The sequence below is a fragment of the Schistocerca gregaria genome, chromosome X (genome assembly GCF_023897955.1).
Source record: "Schistocerca gregaria isolate iqSchGreg1 chromosome X, iqSchGreg1.2, whole genome shotgun sequence".
Lineage (NCBI taxonomy): Eukaryota > Metazoa > Arthropoda > Insecta > Orthoptera > Acrididae > Schistocerca > Schistocerca gregaria.
The window spans coordinates 809,654,943-809,671,174 of record NC_064931.1 but is presented as its reverse complement, the minus strand read 5'-3'; the positions used below and the strand labels follow the sequence as shown (position 1 = coordinate 809,671,174).

General features: G+C 44.3%; 1 non-coding gene across 1 annotated transcript; it reads right to left on the bottom strand.

Annotated features, from left to right (window-relative positions):
• Positions 1–14,987: 14,987 nt before the first annotated feature.
• On the bottom strand, positions 14,988–15,061 carry Trnas-cga (transfer RNA serine (anticodon CGA)). The gene has a single exon. It is a non-coding gene; the product is annotated as a tRNA-Ser (tRNA).
• Between the last annotated feature and the right edge of the window lie 1,171 nt (positions 15,062–16,232).

Sequence of the window (16,232 nt, the reverse complement as noted above, 5' to 3'; positions counted from 1 at the left end):
TAATTTCTCGTATGTTGTAATCGTGGTCTTTACGCGCAATATATATCGGCGGCAGTAGAATCGTTCAGCAGTCAACTTCAAACGCCGATTCTCTAAATTTTCTGAATAGCCTTTCTCTAAACGAACGTCGGCTTCCCTCCAGGGATTCCCAGTTGAGTTCCCGAAGTATCTCCGTAACACTGACGTGTTGTTCGAACCTACCGGTAAGAGAACTAGTAGCCCGCCTCTGAATTGATTCTATCTCTTCCTTCAGTCCGATCTGGTACAAATCCCAAGCACTCGAGCAGTACTCGAGAATAGGTCGCACCAGCGTCCTATCTGTGCTCACCTTTATAGGTGAACCACTGTTTCCTAAAATTCTCCCAATAAACCGAAGTCGACCATTCGCCTTCCCCACCACATTTCTCACATACTCGTTCCATCTCATATCGCTTTGGAATGTTACGCCCAGATACTTAATCGACTTGACTGTGGAAACGAGGTCACTTGCAATACTGTATCCGAACATTACGGTTTTGATCTTCCTATTCATCCGCATCAACTTACATTTTTGAACATTTAGGGCTAACATCACACAAATTAGAAATTTTGTCTAAGACGTCTTGTATCTTCCTACAGTCACTCAGCTTCAACACCTCACCGTACACCACGGCATTATCAACAAACAACCACAGATTGCAGCCCACCCTGTCCGCCAAATCATTTGTGTATTTGTGTATATAGAGAACAACAACGGTTCTATCAGACTTCTCTGGGGGACTCCTGATGATACCCTTGTGTCTGATGAACGCTCGCCGTCGGGGACAACATATCAGCTTCTATTATTTAAAAAGTGTCGAGCCACTCACATATCTGTGAACCCGTACCTTTGTTAACAGCCTGGAGTGGGGCGCCATGTCAAATGCTTTCCGGAAATCTAGAAATATGAAATTTGCCTGTTGCCCTTCATCCATAGTTCGCAGTATATCATGTGAGAAAAGGGGAAGCTGAGTTTCGCACGAGCGATGCTTTCTAAAGCCAGGCTGAGTAGTGGACATAAGCTTCTCAAGAATATTTATTATATTCGAAATGAGAATATGTTCAAGGATTCCGCAGCAAACCGAAGTTAGAGATATTGTTCAGTAATTTTGCGGATCCGTTCATTTAGTCAAACTGGCTCTGAGCACTATGCGACTTAACTTCTAAGGTCAACAGTCGCCCAGAACGTAGAACTACTTAAACCTAACTAAACTAAGGACATAACACACATCCATGCCCGAGGCAGGATTCTAACCTGCAACCGTAGCGGTCGTTCGGCTCCAGACTGTAGCGCCTAGAACCGCACGGCCACTGAGGCCGGCGTTCATTTAGTCACGTGGGACTTTGTGCTGGGCGAGGGATTCACGATAAATGCAAGCTAGGTAAGAATCCAGTTCCGTACAGTACTATTTGTGAAATCGAACTTTGATTCCATCCGGAGTTAGTGAGTTATTTACTTTCAAATCTTTCATTTGTTTCTCTGCGCTAGGAATGCTTATTACTATGTCGTCCGTAAGAGAGCCTGCCCGATGGTCAAATGATGGTACATTTGTACAATTCTCCTGCGTGAACGATTTCTTGAACGTGAAATTTAAAACTTCGGCTTTCGTTTTGCTATCTTCTTCTGACACGCCAGACTGGTCACCGGCCGGAGTGGCCGAGCGGTTCTAGGCGCTACAGTCTGGAACCGCGCGACCGCTACGGTCGCACGTTCGAATCCTGCCTCGGACATGGATGTGTGTGATGTCCTTAGGTTAGTTAGGTTTAAGTAGTTCTAAGTTCTAAGGGGACTTATGACCTCAGAAGTTAAGTCCCATAGTGCTCAGAGCTATTTGAACCATTTTGGAACCAGACTGGTCAACAAGGGAGTGAATGGAAGCCTTAGACCGGCTTAGCGATTTTACATAAGACCAGAATTTCCTCGGGTTCTCTGCCATATCTTTTCCTAAGGTGTGACGGTGGTAGTTGTACGCTTCGCACATAGATCTTTTCACAGACACATAATCTCTACTAACCTTCACTTGTCATCATTTGTGCGTTCCCTTTTGAACCTCAGTATTGTCCGAACTTCGTCATTCAACCGTCATTAAACCACTTACTAGGCACATAGCTCTCTAGACTACGATTTACAGTCTGTTTAAACTTTGTTCATAATTCCTTTACATCCATCCTACTGGATCTAAGTGACACCAGTTCACTGCCTAAGTGAGATGTTAACAACTGCTTATCTGCCCCATCTAGCAGATACACTCTCCCAGTCTTCTTGACTGATTTATTAACTTTCGTAATCATAGTTGCTATAATGACATCATGATCGCTAATCCCCGTTTCTATACTGACATTGTCGATAAGGTCCGGTCTGTTTGTAGGTACAAGATCTAAGATATTTCCATTGCGCTTCGCATGACTGTCTGTCTGTACCCCCGCAATGAATCCATAGAAATCACAACCTATACTCGGTAGATTAAAGTCGTCTCCAACTAGTACTGCATAATCTGAGTATTTACGTGCTGTTGACCCTAGACTTTCTTTGAGTGACTCTGGAACTGTCACAGCAGAATCGGGTGGCCGGTAGAAATATCCAACAATTAACTTGGTTTTACCTACACCTGTTTTATTCGACCAGACAACTTCACTATTACACTCAACCTCGACCTCACCAGAGACACTATTTTTGTGAACTGCAATGAACAGCCCCCCTCCTATGGACTGTAATCTGTCTTTCCAATACACGTTCCACGACTCGCTAAATGTCACAGCTTTCCACTTCGGGTTTCAGCCAGCTCTCGGACCAAAGAATAATTTGAGCGCGAGAACTTTCCAGAGGGGCAGTAAATTCGGGAACTTTATTACGAATACTTCGTCAGTCTACTGATAAAATTATGACAGTCTAAGTGACTTCAGACTCTATTTCATCTATTAATTCCATCTGGTACGGATCGCAGACTGATGGTCAATATTCTACTATTGAGGAAACGATTTTGTAAGCTACCTCCTTTGTGGGAGGATTTAAATTCCCTGAGGATTTTTCGAGTGGTTCTGAGTTGGCATCTGTCGTACCTGCGCTTAGTTGTGTGTGGTCGTTTCACTTTAAATCGCTCTGTACCCACAATTTTAGATATTTTATGCCTGTGACTGCGTATAGTGGTTCTTCTGCGATTGTGTAATCATAAAACAGAGAGAATGTTTATATATTCGCAATACATCATATTTTTTTAATGTTTAGGGTCAATTGCCACTCTCTGCATCAAGTGTCCATCCTCTGCAGGTATTCCTGCATTTCGCTACAATTGTTCTAGAGTTGCTATTTCTCTGTATACAACAGCATCATCCCCGAAAAGTCTTCTGGAAGTTCCGACGTTATTCACTGGATTATTTAAATACACTGTGGAAAGTAATGGTCCTATAACACCATCTTGTGGTATTCTCGAAGTTGTATGTTGTATGTTAACCCGGGGACCTAGAAACGACGGAGAGGCTCCGTCCCTGCCGCAGCCACAGTGGTCCACAACCCCACGGCGACTACCGCAGTCCACTTCACCCCACCGCCGCCTCACACCGAACCCAGGGTTATTGTGCGGTTCGGCCCCTGGTGGACCCCCCAGGGAACGTCTCACACCAGGCGAGTGTAACCCCTACGTTTGCGGGGGTGTCCGGACACTTGCAACGCCGGACATTTGCCACGGCGGACATTTGCCACAGTTTTACCTGATCCGAAGGGTTGGGTCCCTTGTCTCCTCCTCCTCCCCCTCCTCTTCCCTTTCCTCCTCACCCGCCCGCCCAATTTGCTTTCTAAGTGACCATCAGTATGGAAGTTATTACAACGAACAAGGGCAGGCCTCCTGCTCATTAGAAAGGTTACGCGTATCTTAAACAGAGGGAAGCTAAAGAAGGTGTTGTTACATGGATGTGCTTACGCCGAAAAGCGGATCATTGCAAGCGAAAGCTGCTATCCAGGAACGGAGAAGCGTTGAACGTATTAGAACATCTCTGTGGACCACCTGACGATACGGCTCTGAAAGTGAGGAAGCAAGTGGAAAGGGCGAAGAGAAGGTCTCGAGAAGAAACTACACAGTTTTCGGAGATATACGCGGTTGAAATGGGAAATCTATATAATAAAGTTTATGACTTTGTTACAGTGATGCCTAATTCAGAATCTATGAAGAGAACCATGTGTCGTCGATGGAGTCAAGAGCGGAGGAACCAACAATAGCCTAAGAACTCTTATGAAATTGATCTTCATGAAGATCTATTAAAAATGGGAGATGGCAGTAGTTTTCTTCTGGAAGACGATAGATTAGAGGTAAGAATAATTATTTTTAGTGGAAGCAAAGGAAAACAAAAGTGTAAAAACATGTTCCCATTTTTTTTATGGATGGAACATTTAAGAGATGTAGGAAGCAGTTTGCACAGACCTACACCATACACATAGACTTAGGAGGCCCGATTAAAGAAACAAACATTCTTCCTAATGTATTTGCATTGTGCCCTAATAAGAAGAAAGACACATATGTTCGTCTGTTTCGTCTGATAAAACAGGCAGTCTCTGAGTGGCGTCCTAAACAAGTAAAGGTGGACTTTGAGGCAGCTGCGATATCGGCCATTCGTCAAGTTTTTCCCACAACTGAAATAAATGGATTCTATTTCCAATGAAGAAGAGTTTATTGAGAAAAATTTCAGTTCTCGGTCTAACTGAGGAGAACCGCCAGAACAAGGATTTAAGACTTCACGTCAGCATGTGTGCATCGCTGGCAGTTGTAAAACCGGAGGATGTAAGCAATGGTTGGATTGAGATTCATGCAGGAGCTCCTGACAACGGGAGGTTCTCTCAATTTTTTGACTACTTTGTGGATAACTGGCTAGAGAATGAGGATATCGCAATAGAAACGTGGAACTGTAACGGAAAAAGTCACCGAACGACGAATACTGTTGAAGGGTGGCACAACAAAATAAATAGTATTATTGGAAACCCTTGCCCTAGAATCAACTATTTGGTGGATTTCTTGAAAAAGCAAGCAGAGCTCACAAACTGCATGTACATGAAATTGGAAATGAATCTTGAAGGTAAGAAGAGGAAGAAGAAGTACTTGAAGCTGGACGACAGGATAGAGAGAATCGTAAAGAATTATGAAGAGACTGGCAACATTAGGCCTTGCTTGTAAGCCATTCCCCATATTCAGAAACTGGACTAAAATACGTTAAAAATAATGTATTAAAAACTATGAGGACCACTGAGTCTTCGCAGATTACTGAAATAAAATTATTAAAACACTGAAGCAGCATTATCGTAGCTAATATTAAGTTGTAATTGTAAATAGAGTGTACATTAGTTCAGTGTGTTTAGGCTGATTTTACACACGCCAGAATGGTAGATGGACATTTATCATTTTCACGGTCCAAAGCCTGTGCAAAGTGTGATGTGAATCAGCCTTTAATGTATAAATTAAGAAGTGTTTCAAGCCTCAAAAAAGTATCCCTATTGTTGTCACGTTAAGGTAACTTTTTTCTACCTTCCAATATTATGGCCATACTATTTAATAATTGTGAGTTCTAAAATAATTTTCTGAAGCTACAGAATCGCAACTACCACCTAAAATATCATGGTTTGTTAAACTGATAGTATACGCTTTTGTAAAAGAAAATGGGAACTGAACCTTTGAATTGCACCTAAAATTGACATCCCAAAACTGATCTGATCCTAAGGTTGACAATTTTGACACCTCAAATATTTTTTATTTAAGTTTAGCTGCAAACATTTATAGTAGATGTAAACCTACTTAAGTACATTTAGATATAGTCCTATAAAAATTAAAATTTCTTACTAAATTGTTGACTATCTTTAAACGGGTCAGGAAAAGCAAGGAGCTTACTACTGAAAATTAATTGTTACTAAAGGACATCAGAAATAAATGTATTAGACCTACTTTTCTTATACATTAGAGACTTTTTGAATAGATATTTGATTATTTCCTCTGTTACTGACAGTGTAATTTCAGTTGCTTTGCAACACCAGGGATATCTACTTCTAAATTATGTTTGCAGCTGTTCTCATTTCGAATTGTGGAATATTTACTTCGTCTTCTTTGGTATTGGAATTTCGGAAAATGCATTTACTAACTCCACTTTAGTGGCACTGTCATCAGTAACATTAGCGTCACTGTCGCGCAGTAAGGGTACTTACTGAGCCTTTCCGCTGGTTTATTTAGCATGGAACCAGAGTATATCTTTGGATTTTCGGCCACATTTCTAGAGCGAGTTTCGTTGTGGAAACTATTAAATGTATCTCGCATTGAAATCCGCACCAAATTTCGAGCCTCAGTAAAACTTCACCAATCTTGGAGATTTTGCGTTCGTCTAAATTATACGTGCCTTTTGCGGTGCTCCTGCAACAGCTTTCTGTCTTGTTTTGTGTACCCATAGGGGATCAGTTCCGTCTCTTATTAATTTGATTGGTATGAGTATCTCGAGTGCTTTTGATACTATTTCTTTGAACTTAAGCCGCATATGGTCTTCCCTTACATAGTTTGGAAGAATTGGAGACTATCTCTTAGAAAGACGTCACGCGAACTTTTATCTGCTTTTATAAATAGTTATATTTCCCGTTTAGTTTTGGTGAATTTCTTTGTTACGGCAGTGAGTCTCGCTACGACTGCGTGTTCACTAATCCCTGTATCCGTCGTGATGCTCAGGATTATTTGTGGCTAAGAGGTCAAGTGTGTTTTCGTGACCATTTACAATTTGAATGGCCTCGTCAACTAAATGTTAAAAATAATTTTTAAAAAAGCATTTAGAACAATTACGGAAGTTGTTTTCTGTTTACAATAGGGTACGAAAATGTATTTTTGTCAACATGCGGAAGGTAGATTGAAGTAACTGCCAACTATAATTGTGTGATTAGGGTACCTATTTGTGATGAGACTCAAGTTTTCTTTGAACTGTTCAGCAACTGTTTCATCTGAGACAGGGGGTCGGTAAAAGGAGCCAGTTATTAATTTATACCGCTTGTCGAATATAACCTCTGCCCATACTAAGTCACAGGAACTATCTGCTTCAAAGTCGATTGTGAGCTTACATTATTTTTCCTTAAGTTGCCCTTCTTGTATCTGTTGTAATGCAGACAATTGCAATTACAGCTTTTCGCTCCAGAACCTAGGATTCTTTCTCTGTGACCCTGTAAATACCGGAGCTAAACAATGTAGAAAAACAACGTACGTTAGAAGCGTAGCATCCTGTATTACTTCATTTCCTTATTTCTAACATTTTAAAATTTTATGTCGACTTTAAATGACATGTCAATCATAGATGTTCTTATCTCTATTTAGTGAACGTGTTTTCAGTTATGTTTTGAACATTGCCCCGCTACACTTTATTAACTAAGGTTTTTAGAGAGTAAATTAATATTGAGTATGTCGTTCTTCTTTTCAAACATTCACATACCCATTTATTCTTTCCCAACTGTCTTTTGCGTATATAGTTGTAGTAATTAAAGTAGGCACAAATGCAGTGATCAAAAAGAAATGATTAGCGTACGTTCGCATTCTCGTTACATCGTTCCTTTCTTGTTGCTCCCATGCCGATGGACTGTTTCTATCGCAATCAGTGAGCGTGAAAGGAAGCTACCGTACAGACAGAGGAATCTACACTCCTGGAAATTGAAATAAGAACACCGTGAATTCATTGTCCCAGGAAGGGGAAACTTTATTGACACATTCCTGGGGTCAGATACATCACATGATCACACTGACAGAACCACAGGCACATAGACACAGGCAACAGAGCATGCACAATGTCGGCACTAGTACAGTGTATATCCACCTTTCGCAGCAATGCAGGCTGCTATTCTCCCATGGAGACGATCGTAGAGATGCTGGATGTAGTCCTGTAGAACGGCTTGCCATGCCATTTCCACCTGGCGCCTCAGTTGGACCAGCGTTCGTGCTGGACGTGCAGACCGCGTGAGACGACGCTTCATCCAGTCCCAAACATGCTCAATGGGGGACAGATCCGGAGATCTTGCTGGCCAGGGTAGTTGACTTACACCTTCTAGAGCACGTTGGGTGGCACGGGATACATGCGGACGTGCATTGTCCTGTTGGAACAGCAAGTTCCCTTGCCGGTCTAGGAATGGTAGAACGATGGGTTCGATCACGGTTTGGATGTACCGTGCACTATTCAGTGTTCCCTCGACGATCACCAGAGGTGTACGCCCAGTGTAGGAGATCGCTCCCCACACCATGATGCCGGGTGTTGGCCCTGTGTGCCTCGGTCGTATTCAGTCCTGATTGTGGCGCTCACCTGCATGGCGCCTAACACGCATACGACCATCATTGGCACCAAGGCAGAAGCGACTCTCATCGCTGAAGACGACACGTCTCCATTCGTCCCTCCATTCACGCCTGTCGCGACACCACTGGAGGCGGGCTTCACGATGTTGGGGCGTGAGCGGAAGACGGCCTAACGGTGTGCGGGACCGTAGCCCAGCTTCATGGAGACGGTTGCGAATGGTCCTCGCCGATACCCCAGGAGCAACAGTGTCCCTAATTTGCTGGGAAGTGGCGGTGCGGTCCTCTACGGCACTGCGTAGGATCCTACGGTCTTGGCGTGCATCCGTGCGTCGCTGCGGTCCGGTCCCAGGTCGACGGGCACGTACATCTTCCGCCGACCACTGGCGACAACATCGATGTACTGTGGAGACCTCACGCCCCACGTGTTGAGCAATTCGGCGGTACGTCCACCCGGCTTCCCGCATGCCCACTATACGCCCTCGCTCAAATTCCGTCAACTGCACATACGGTTCACTTCCACGTTGTCGCGGCATGCTACCAGTGTTAAAGACTGCGATGGAGCTCCGTATCCACGGCAAACTGGCTGACACTGACGGCGGCGGTGCACAAATGCTGCGCAGCTAGCGCCATTCGACGGCCAACACCGCGGTTCCTGGTGTGTCCGCTGTGCCGTGCGTGTGATCATTGCTTGTACTGACCTCTCGCAGTGTCCGGAGCAAGTATGGTGGGTCTGACACACCGGTGTCAATGTGTTCTTTTTTCCATTTCCAGGAGTGTATATTTATGCATGGCAGAACTAATTTCATTCTGACATAATCGTCGGTATTGCTTTCGTTTCCCAAAAGTTATAAATATTCGATTTTGGAAAAGAAGCTCTGTATTTAGCCAAGATGTCGAAGAAGAAGGTCCCTTACGTAGTGGTTGTATCGAGTAAGATGTGGAGACGGCGGCTTGAAAGCGGACAGAGGTAGTGCGGGGAAGGGCGTCCCTTACCTGAGGGATCGCTACCTGGCGGAGGGACAAGTGTGGCAAATGTCCAGGGTGGCAAATGTCCGTCGTGGCAAATGTCCGGCATTCGTTTGCGAGGTAGAGTAATGGTGGTGTACGAGTACGTTAAGAACTTGTTTGAGCAGCAATCGTCGACATAGTGTAGCTGAGGCGGAATAAGGGGAACCAGCCCGCATTCGCCGAGGCAGTTGGAAGACCGCATAAAAATCTCCACAGACTGCCCGGCACACCGGACCTCGACACAAGTACGCCGGCCGGATTCGTGCCGGGGCTCAGGCGCTCCTTCCCGCTCCGGAAAGCCGAGTGTTAGACCGCTCGGCTAACCGGGCGGGCTATTCTCGAAGTTACTTTTACATCTGATGATTTCTCCCCATTCAGAATGACATGTGAGCCACACAGCTAGTCTGGTATTCCATAAGTTTGTATTGCGTTCATTAGGTGCGCAAGTGGGATTCCGTCGGACACTTTCCGGACCTCAAGAAACACAACATCAACTGGGCGCCAGTATATACTGCTTTCTGGGACTCATGGACGAATAGAGAGAATCGGCTTTCACACAAACCTTGTTTTCGGAAGTCATGTTCATTCCAGCAGAGAAGGTTTTCAATCGACAGAGATGTCATAATACGCGTTCATAAAACATGTACCAAAATACTACAACAGACTGGTGTTACAGATAATGGCCTATAGATTTTTACATCTGTTCGACGACTTTTCTTGAAAACAGAAATGATCTGCACTTTTTTCAGATCGGTAGAAACGCGTTTCTACCCCAGCGGCCTACGGTATATCGATGCTAGAAGAGGGGTAAGTTATTTGGTTCAAATGGCTCTAAGCAATATGGGACTTAGCTGCTGAGGTCATCAGTCCCCTAGAACTTAGAACTACTTTACCTAACTAACCTAAGAACGTCACACACATCCATGTCCGAGGCAGGATTTGAAACTGCGACCATAGCGGTCGCGCGGTTCCAAACTGTAGCGCCTAGAACCGCTCGGCCACCAAAGGCAAGTTATTTCCCATATTTTATGTGGAATCGTACTGGTAACTCATCAGGTCCAGTGACACTTCTCCTGTTGAACGATTTCAGTTGGCTTTCTATCCCATGCTTACTTATTTAAGTATGTGTCACTTTGACATTCGTGCGACGATTTAAAGGCAGATGTACAGTACGATCTTACTTTATTATTTCGGCCTTACATTTGCCATCCTTAATTTTAATGTCATCATCGTCACAGTGTGTCTAGACAGATAGCTCCTATCAGTTTCATGATTTAACAGAAGATCAAAAATTTTTAAGATTTAGTGCCAAATCAGTAGTAGAATTTTACTTTCGAATTAGTTGAACCTCCTTGCATAGATTTCGGCTTCGTTCAGTTTTTGTGTGTCTGCGAGGATTTGGCTACTTTCACATCTACATTGAAGCTCTCTTTGGTTTCGGAGCAGCTTTACAAGACGTCTGTCGAGCCACAGCTTGTCTTTGCCATCCCTCACAACATTCTCGGCACATACCTATCTGGAAAGTATTGTGGAACAGTCAGTCTAAAACTTTGTCCATTGATGCTCAACATTGTCAGTGCTGGAGATGATTCAAATGGTTCAAATGGGTCTGAGCACTATGAGATTTAACGTCAGAGGTCATCAGTCCCCTAGAACTTAGAACTACTTAAACCTAACTAACCTATGGACATCACACACATCCATGCCCGAGGCAGGATTCGAACCTGCGACCGTAGCAGTCGCGCGGTTCCGGACTGAAGCGCCTAGAACCGCTCTGCCACCGCAGCCGGCTGCTGGAGGAAATTTTCATATTGTCTGCTCAGGTAACTTGAAATCTGTTTCTTGTCACTATTGCCAATCCGAAATATATTTCTATCTTTCTTTACATTCTTATTTGTAGCAGTGTTCTGTGATGCTGTAATGGTACTATGATCATTGACTCCTGGTTCTACCCTGAGTCGAAAAGTTCGGACCTGTTGGTGACCAAGAGATTTAATATGTTGCCTTCACAAGTCGGATCTCTCATTAGCTGCTCAAATTAATTTTTAGATAAGGCATATAGAACAATTTCGCATGATTCCGTGTCTCTAATACCTGTCTTAATCACTTGAGTCTCCCGGTTTACAGCTGATAAGATGAAATCTCCACCTAATACTATAAATGACTATGAAATTTAAGGCATATATTCTCCAAGTTTCCTCTCAAATGCTCTGCCACAAATGTTCTTGATGCAGGGAGTCTAAGAAAGCATCTTGATGACCATGTTCAACCAAATTATTTCGCTTTCGGCAGGGTTACTAACCTCACTAGATACCGTCGAATGTTTACGACTATACAAACAAGCCACCACCACCGGCATTCGGCCTATGTTATCAATGAACATTATAACAAGAAAGTAGGATTTCATGACCATTAACATCTCATTACAGCCAGGTTTCTGTCCACAGTACTATGTGGGGATTGTTACCGTTTATAAGTGAGACTACATTCAAATGGTTCAAATGGCTCTGAGCACTATGGGACTTAACATCTGAGGTCATCAGTCCCCTAGAACTTAGAACTGCTTAAACCTAACTAACCTAAGGACATCACACAACACCCAGTTATCACGAGGCAGAGAAAACCCCTGACCCCGCCGGGAATCGAAGCCGGGAACCGGGGCGTGGGAAGCGAGAACGCTACCGCACGACCACGAGCTGCGGACGAGACTACTTTCCATAAACGCTCTCGGAGTTAGCAATACACGCTAAACACATTAAAGGAGACCCTACAACTCTCCACCCAGATTGGAAATCGAGAAATTCGCATCCAAGATCGTCACAGAGTCGTGTGATCCTCTGGTTCAGGCTTCCACTTGCCCCCAAACCGGACGACCGTCATCGGTTCTGGGAACGACGCTGCAGGACTCTCGCTCAGCATCCACCCGTGATCGATACTACGAGCTGTCTCAAGCATAGCAGGCATCTACATCTACATCTACATGGATACTCTGCAAATCACATTTAAGGGCCTGGCAGAGGGTTCATCGAACCACCTTCACAATTCTCTGTTATTCCAATCTCGTACAGCGCGCGGAAACAATGTATCTTTCCATACGAGCTCTGATTTCCCTTATTTTATGGTGGTGATCGTTCCTCCTTATGTAGTTCGGCGTCAATAAAATATTTTCGCATTCGGAGGAAAAAGTTGGTGATTGGAATTTCGTGAGAAGATTCCGTCGCAACGAAAAACGCCTTTCTTTTAACGATTTCCAGCCCAAATCCTGTATCATTTCTGTTACACTCTCTCCCATATTTCGCGATAATACAAAACGTGCTGCCTTTCTTTGAACGTTTTCGATGTACTCCGTCAGTCCTATCTGGCAAGGATCCCCCACAACTCAGCAATATTCTAAAAGAGGACGGACTAGCGTAGTGTACGCAGTCTTTTTAGTAGGTCTGCTACATTTTCTAATTGTCTTGCCAATTAAACGCAGTCTTTGGTTAGCCTTCCTCACAACATTTTCTATGTGTTCCTTCCAATTTTAGTTGTTAGTTGTTGTAATACCTAGGTATTTAGTTGAATTTACGACTTTTAGATTAGACTAATGTATTGTGTAACCGAAGTTTAACGAGTTCCTTTTAGCACTCATGTGGATGGCCTCACACTTTTCCTTTTCAGGATCAACTGCCACTTTTCGAATCATTCAGATATTTTTTCTAAATCGTTTTACAGACAACCGAAGACGGCTGCTCAGATTGCCTCCCAAATCGTTTATATAGATAAGGAACAGCAAAGGGCCTATAACACTTCCTTGGGGAACGCCAGAAATCACTTCTGTTTTACTCGATGACTTTCCGTCAGTTACTTCGAACTGTGACCTCTCTGACAGGAAAGCACAAATCCAGTCACATAACTGAGACGATATTCCAGAAGCACGGAATTTCAATTAGAGCCGCTTGTGCGGTCCAGTATCAAAAGGCTTCCGGAAGTCCAGAAACACGGAATCGATCTGAAATCGCTTGTCAATAGCACTCAGCACTTCATGTGAATAAAGAGCTAGTTGTGTTTCACAGGAACGATGTTTTCTAAAGCCATGTTGACCACCTACATGAACCGAGGATAGGCTCTGAGCCCATTCAGTGGGCGTCATTCCTGCCAACATGAGCCACGATTTGCAGCTTGGTGCACCCAGTGCTCTCAATCGCTGCCCTCAAGAGCCTCCGCGTCTCGGACGTGTTCGAATATAATGACTTTTCTGGAGACTAGAAATCTACTCCGTAGGAATCAGCATGGGTTTCGACAAAGACGGTCGTGTGAAACCCAGCTCGCGCTATTCGTCCACGTGACTCAGAGGGCCATAGGCACGAGTTCACAGGTAGATGCTGTGTTTCTTGACTTCCGCAAGGCGTTCGATACAGTTCCCCAGAGTCGTTTAATGAACAAAGTAAGAGCATATGGACTATCAGACTAACTGAGTGATTGGATTGAAGAGTTCCTAGATAACAGAACGCAACATGTCAATCTCAATGGAGAAAAGTCATCCGAAGTAAGAGTGATTTCAGGTGTGCCACAGGGGAGTGCCATAGGACCGTTGCTATTCACAATATACATAAATGACCTTGTGGATGACATCGGAAGTTCACTGAGGCTTTTTGCAGATGATGCTGTCGTGTATCGAGAGGTTATAACAATGGAAAATTGTACTGAAATGCTAGAGGATCTGCAGCGAATTGACGCATGGTGCAGGGATTGGCAATTCAATCTCAATGTTGACAAGTGTAATGTGCAACGAATACATGGAAAGATAGACCCCTTATCATTTAGCTACAAAATAGCAGGTCAGCAACTGGAAGCAGTTAATTCCATAAGTTATCTGGGAGTACGCATTAGGAGTGATTTAAAATGGAATGATCATGTGAAGTTGATCGTCGGTAAAGCGGATGCCAGACTGAGATTCATTATAAGAATCCTAAGGAAATGCAATCCGAAAACAAAGGAAGTAGGTTAAGTACGCTCGTTCGCCCACTGCTTGAATACTGCTCAGCAGTGTGGGATCCGTACCAGATAGGGTTGATAGAAGAGATAGAGAAGATCCAACGGAGAGCAGCGCGCTTCGTTACAGGATCATTTAGTAATCGCGAAAGCGTTACGGAGATGATAAACTCTAGTGGAAGACTCTGCAGGAGAGCCGCTCAGTAGCTCGGTACGGGCTTCTGTTGAAGTTTCGAGAACATACCTTCACCGAAGAGTCAAGCAGTATATTGCTCCCTCCTACGTATATCTCGCGAAGAGACCATGAGGATAAAATCAGAGAGATAGGAGCCCACACAGAAGCATACCGACAATCCTTCTTTCCACTAACAATACGAGACTGGAATAGAAGGGAGATCCGATAGAGGTACTCAGAATACCTTCCGCCGCACACCGTCAGGTGGCTTGCGGAGTATGGATGTAGATGTAGATGTAGATCTCCGACACCCCGCTATTTCCCTAAGGCGCTCCATCGCCCGCCTAACGTTTGAGCTCCCAATAACAAGCAATACCACCCTCCGGATGGTCCGGACATTTCAGGAGGGTCGGACGCATTCCCAACAAGCGAAATGTCCCGTGCTGGCTCAAGTGTCCGTTCAGCAGTGGTTAATACCCCAAACCTTTTCTTAAGGCGTAGGAGGACAGACGTGAGACCACAATGAGATGCCGGACCGAGACTCGAACTCGGGACCTTTGCCTTTCGGGGGCAAGTGCTCTACCACTGAGCTACCCAAGCACGACTCACGCCCCGTCATCACAGCTTTTACTTCTGCCAGTACCTAGTCTACTACCCTCCAAATTTTACAGAAGCTCTCCTGCGAACCTTGCAGAACTAGCACTCCTGCAGGAAAGGATATTGCGGAGACATGGCTTAGCCACAGCCTGGGGGTTGTTTCTAGAATGAGATTTTCACTCCGCAGCCGAGTGTGCGCAAGGTCCCGAGTTCGAGTCTCGGTCCGGCACACAGTTTTAATCTGCCAGGAAGTTTCAGACGTGAGGCCAGTACCCACCTTCGCCTTCCGCCCAGAAATTGGTAGCTACGTCACTGTCAGATAACTGTCGACCTGCCAAAACGTGTGAATTAGAAGGCGCTGCAACATCAGAAGCACCAGGTGACACCATAGGCTCCAGAGGGGTCAAAGCATTACTCTCGCGTACTAAAACGCCACCGTGGACCGCGGTAACAGCCGGAAGCCTGTCGATTGCGGCCAACAGAACTTCCAACTCTTTACAGTCGGTGGCCGTTACCCCTGCATGCATACACGAAAGGTGCATTCCTTGTCCCTCTTTAATCACTTTTCTTCTACAATACAAGTTATGTAACAGTAACCCAAGCAGTCGCTGGGTGCACTCTAAGTTTTGATGCTATGCTACTTCTGTTTTTTTTCTTTCTATACTTCAAAGTTAGCTACTACAATGCTAATGCATTAAAATTTACGCAAAAATTTGAACTAAGTTGGCATACACAAAAAAGTAAAATACACATATGCAATTCACTTCATCAGATTAGCAGGTGTGACAAAAAAAACTATAGTGTTGTAAATCCTGTGTATAAACAGTAACAGCTGCAGCAGCTACTGGTTTTGTTTTTATATTTTTCATAATAGAGTAATGGAAGGAAAATAGGGTGACAAAGATTCCAAACTAGCATGCAGAATGTCTTTGGATTATTAGGATCACTAAGGCAGAGATTATTACCAACGCAAGCTTTCGAGATTCAATTCAGGTAATATTACAACCTTCTCCAGATGAGTCTAAAGGGGCTTCGTCACATCAGTTATGCAGGCGGTTATTGTCTGGACCATGTGGCTAGGGCAATCTGCGCGCTGCTGCCTCTGTACACAAATCAAAGCAAGAAATCTTAATGTTCTGTCCGTGATGGTTCAACAGGGACCGACCGGCTGCCGT